The sequence below is a fragment of the Chaetura pelagica genome, unplaced genomic scaffold (assembly GCF_000747805.2).
Source record: "Chaetura pelagica isolate M959 unplaced genomic scaffold, ChaPel_1.0 scaffold363, whole genome shotgun sequence".
Classification (NCBI taxonomy): domain Eukaryota; kingdom Metazoa; phylum Chordata; class Aves; order Apodiformes; family Apodidae; genus Chaetura; species Chaetura pelagica.
In genome coordinates, this window is record NW_009952720.1 from 265,223 (window position 1) to 270,492 (window position 5,270).

Sequence of the window (5,270 nt, forward strand, 5' to 3'; positions counted from 1 at the left end):
CATGCCACTGGTGAATTCCTGCCCAGGCAGGGGCTTGCCCTATGCAAGCAGTGGTTGAAACACGTCCCCTCCCCCCCCACCTTCCTCATCCCCCCTGCCATGGTCAAACACACCCAGCAGCCACCAACAGTGGGGTGGCAGATCCCCAGGGTCCGGGAGGCAAAGGAGATGTCCAAAAAGCCATGGACAAGAGATCATACAGCAGCAAAGTGAGTCCAACAGCAAAGAGCAGGCTGCAGTGGCACCTTGGGGCTGCTTTTCCTTCCCCCTTGATGCAGTCCTTTCCATTGTTCTCCAGGGGGTTGTTTTTTGGTTTCAGAGATGTGCTTTGGAGGTGCCACCTTGTCCCCCACAGGTCCCTGCCTGCCCTCCTGCTCTGGGCTATTGCAGGAGAGCCAGGAGCAGGCCATTTTTTGGGCCCCTCCAGGAAAAAAAAAAGAAAAGGGGGCTCTGGCTTGCTTCGTATAGTTTCTGTATGTTAGTCAAACCAAGCTCTTACATGCCAAAAAAAAAAAGCTAAGGGTCAGACACCACAGCCTGTTGGCACGTGCAGGTGCACCCAGCCCTGCAGGGCATTGCCCCATTCTGGGGCTGAGGCAAGAAAAAAAAAGGCCCAAACCTTGAAAACCTGCAGGAAACAGTGCCCCCTCCTTTAAGAGCATCCCTCTCTGCCTCCCACCCAACAGGCACAGCCACAAAAAGCCACCTCTTCCCCTCCCTTCCCCTCGGGCTGGTACTCAGAGCCCAGCACTGTCAGACGTTTCCCTGCAATTAGAAGCAGCCCAAGCTGGCACCTGGAATTAGAGCAGGTTCAACGTGGGCTCCCCTGGCTCCCCAGCACCCCTGCACCCCCAGCCAGGTCCCAGGTTGCCCCTCAGGCCTGGCTCCCCCAAGTCCCTGCACAGGCAGCACTGCAGGCTTCAGGTTGAAGCCACCAGCTGCTCATGGGTGGCTGGAAGGGGACAGGACATTCCACCAGCCAGCACCTTCCCCACAACTTGTCCCCATGGAGATAGGGGATGTAGGAGCTGAGCCAGAGTGATAGAGAGGGCTTCCTGGGGAATTTTTGGGTCCTTTGGGAGTCAGAAGTGTTTGTTTGGGAAGTGTAGGGTGAGCAGAGACAGCAGAGGTGTCACCCACAGGCAGAGACCAAACAAAGCAGTAGGAGGGTTTGGCACTGTAAGTAGAACCTGCTTCTTGGGTGCTTGACCATTAGGAAGAGGGGTTTTGAGCCATGACCAAGCAGGCAGCCTTTGGAGCTGGTGGGATTTTCTTCTTGCAAAGCAGAGCTGCTCTGGGCAAGCCCCCAAAGCCACTGGAGCAGGGCCTGGGCTGCACATGCAGTTTGTGCCCACTGCATCTTTCAGTCAGGAGAAGACACAGAAGGAATCACAGAATCACAGAATAGTTTGGGTTGGAAGGGACCTTAAAGATCATCCAGCTCCAACCCCCCTGCATGGGCAGGGACACCTCCCACCAGCCCAGGCTGCTCCAAGCCCCATCCAACCTGCCCTTCAACACTGCCAGGGATGGGGCAGCCACAGCTTCCCTGGGCAACCTGGGCCAGGCTCTCACCACCCTCACACCAAAGAATTTCTTCCTAACATCAGCTTAAAACCTCTCTCCCTCATCCTATCAGTCCACACCCTTGCAAAAAAAGTCCCTTTCCAGTTTTCCTATAGCCACTTCAGGTACTGGAAGGCAGACCTAAGGTCTCCCTGGAACCTAAACACGGGTTGTTCAGGACCAAAGCAAAGCATGAGGGGCTAGAAAACAGCCCTGAGAATCCAGACCATAACAACTAGCAGCAGAGTGAAGCCATGGGCAGGAGGAAGGGCAGGACAAGAGTTGTGCCACCTGCCCAAGCCCAGCCCTGCAGCCTGAAGGCCACATCCCATCTCCACACACATGACCATGCCTGGTCCAACTGCACCAACCAGACATCCAGCCCCTGGAGGAAACCCCTCCCTGAGGCTCCAAAGGCTCAGCACCCTCCAGCTCCCCAGGACCATGCAGGGCTGATGCCTGACAGCTCCCAGCAGAAGCACCTTGGTGATCACCAGGGTGAGCTCACCCACCCATCACTGCCAGGCCACCAGCATTCCCCCATGGATCATTAGCACAGAATTGCTACAGTAATTAACGACTGGCACTGGAAGGTGGCCCTGGACTGTATGTTCAGTGTCTGCAGGAGGTTTGAGTCCCCCTCTGTTCACCCCCAGGACCAGGCTCCTCTCCCCAAGACCTGCTGGCTCTCAGACACCCACCAGCTCTCAGACCCCCACCCACCAGCTCTCAGACACCCACCCACGAACTCTCAGACACCCACCAGCTCTCAGACCCCCACCCACCAGCTCTCAGACACCCACCCACGAACTCTCAGACACCCACCAGCTCTCAGACCCCCACCCACCAGCTCTCAGACACCCACCCACGAACTCTCAGACACCCACCAGCTCTCAGACCCCCACCCACCAGCTCTCAGACACCCACCCACGAACTCTCAGACACCCACCAGCTCTCAGACCCCCACCCACCAGCTCTCAGACACCCACCCACGAACTCTCAGACACCCACCAGCTCTCAGACCCCCACCCACCAGCTCTCAGACACCCACCCACGAACTCTCAGACACCCACCAGCTCTCAGACCCCCACCCACCAGCTCTCAGACACCCACCCACGAACTCTCAGACACCCACCAGCTCTCAGACCCCCACCCACCAGCTCTCAGACACCCACCCACGAACTCTCAGACACCCACCAGCTCTCAGACCCCCACCCACCAGCTCTCAGACACCCACCCACGAACTCTCAGACACCCACCAGCTCTCAGACCCCCACCCACCAGCTCTCAGACACCCACCCACGAACTCTCAGACACCCACCAGCTCTCAGACCCCCACCCACCAGCTCTCAGACACCCACCCACGAACTCTCAGACACCCACCAGCTCTCAGACCCCCACCCACCAGCTCTCAGACACCCACCCACGAACTCTCAGACACCCACCAGCTCTCAGACCCCCACCCACCAGCTCTCAGACACCCACCCACGAACTCTCAGACACCCACCAGCTCTCAGACCCCCACCCACCAGCTCTCAGACACCCACCCACGAACTCTCAGACACCCACCAGCTCTCAGACCCCCACCCACCAGCTCTCAGACACCCACCCACGAACTCTCAGACACCCACCAGCTCTCAGACCCCCACCCACCAGCTCTCAGACACCCACCCACGAACTCTCAGACACCCACCAGCTCTCAGACCCCCACCCACCAGCTCTCAGACACCCACCCACGAACTCTCAGACACCCACCAGCTCTCAGACCCCCACCCACCAGCTCTCAGACACCCACCCACGAACTCTCAGACACCCACCAGCTCTCAGACCCCCACCCACCAGCTCTCAGACACCCACCCACGAACTCTCAGACACCCACCAGCTCTCAGACCCCCACCCACCAGCTCTCAGACACCCACCCACGAACTCTCAGACACCCACCAGCTCTCAGACCCCCACCCACCAGCTCTCAGACACCCACCCACGAACTCTCAGACACCCACCAGCTCTCAGACCCCCACCCACCAGCTCTCAGACACCCACCCACGAACTCTCAGACACCCACCAGCTCTCAGACCCCCACCCACCAGCTCTCAGACACCCACCCACGAACTCTCAGACACCCACCAGCTCTCAGACCCCCACCCACCAGCTCTCAGACACCCACCCACGAACTCTCAGACACCCACCAGCTCTCAGACCCCCACCCACCAGCTCTCAGACACCCACCCACGAACTCTCAGACACCCACCAGCTCTCAGACCCCCACCCACCAGCTCTCAGACACCCACCCACGAACTCTCAGACACCCACCAGCTCTCAGACCCCCACCCACCAGCTCTCAGACACCCACCCACGAACTCTCAGACACCCACCAGCTCTCAGACCCCCACCCACCAGCTCTCAGACACCCACCCACGAACTCTCAGACACCCACCAGCTCTCAGACCCCCACCCACCAGCTCTCAGACACCCACCCACGAACTCTCAGACACCCACCAGCTCTCAGACCCCCACCCACCAGCTCTCAGACACCCACCCACGAACTCTCAGACACCCACCAGCTCTCAGACCCCCACCCACCAGCTCTCAGACACCCACCCACGAACTCTCAGACACCCACCAGCTCTCAGACCCCCACCCACCAGCTCTCAGACACCCACCCACGAACTCTCAGACACCCACCAGCTCTCAGACCCCCACCCACCAGCTCTCAGACACCCACCCACGAACTCTCAGACACCCACCAGCTCTCAGACCCCCACCCACCAGCTCTCAGACACCCACCCACGAACTCTCAGACACCCACCAGCTCTCAGACCCCCACCCACCAGCTCTCAGACACCCACCAGCTCTCAGACACCCACCTGCCCCCACCCTGGGGCTGTGGGGTTTGCAAACCCAGCCAGCTCCATGGCAACCCCCTCAGGAGGGGAAACTGAGGCAGGGGAGGCACCAAAGCTGGGCTCCTCTGCCAGGACACACCTCAGCACACCCTCCTCACACACGCACAACATCTTCTCTCCCCTGCAGACACGGGAATCTTCTTTTCCTGGGAAAACACAGCAAAGAGGGTTCTGAGAGCTTTGCCATCAACCCCCTGGGCACCACGCAAGCTGTGCCCCCAGGGACAGCCCCATCCTCTTCCTCTTGGACTTCCCACTCCCGCGGGCACCAGCTGGCAGCAGAGCCACCCAAAGGCCTCTCTCACTTGTGGCCACCTCTAAGGGAGCAAATGCAATTCCCACTGCTGTAAACATGGAGCAGGGCGACGTTCCCAAAACTCAGCCAGACCCATGGGTGCACAGCAGCCCCCCCCCCCGAGGGGAGGGAAAACAGGGGTGATGCAGCAAGAACCGCGAGGGGCTCCCCCAGCATTGTCAGATGACTAAAACAAATCCATGTATGTGTATATCTTTATATATACAGGATATAAATATATATACACACACATTCCTTATGTACACACACAGCCACACCTGGAATTCTCCGTGTATAAATATAGATGGATGCCAGTGGGAGACAGGATACATTTGGCAGTGCTGAGCCCCCCACCCTGCCCTCACCTGTCCCAGTACAAACCAGTTGGCTTTGGTTTTGCTCCCTCCCCCCCCCAGCAGGTAGAGCCTCCCCCACCCCTGCACCCCATCATCACACCTCACCCCTTTTCCAGGCTACCCTTGGGGAGGGCAATGCAAAGCCCC

The 5,270-nt window shown here is 59.1% G+C and overlaps 1 protein-coding gene across 1 annotated transcript in view; it reads right to left on the reverse strand.

Annotated features, from left to right (window-relative positions):
* CACNA1E (calcium channel, voltage-dependent, R type, alpha 1E subunit) overlaps nt 1-5,270 on the reverse strand; it is a 157,842-nt gene that overhangs the window by 13,551 nt on the left and 139,021 nt on the right. The gene's annotated exons all lie outside the window — the stretch shown is intronic.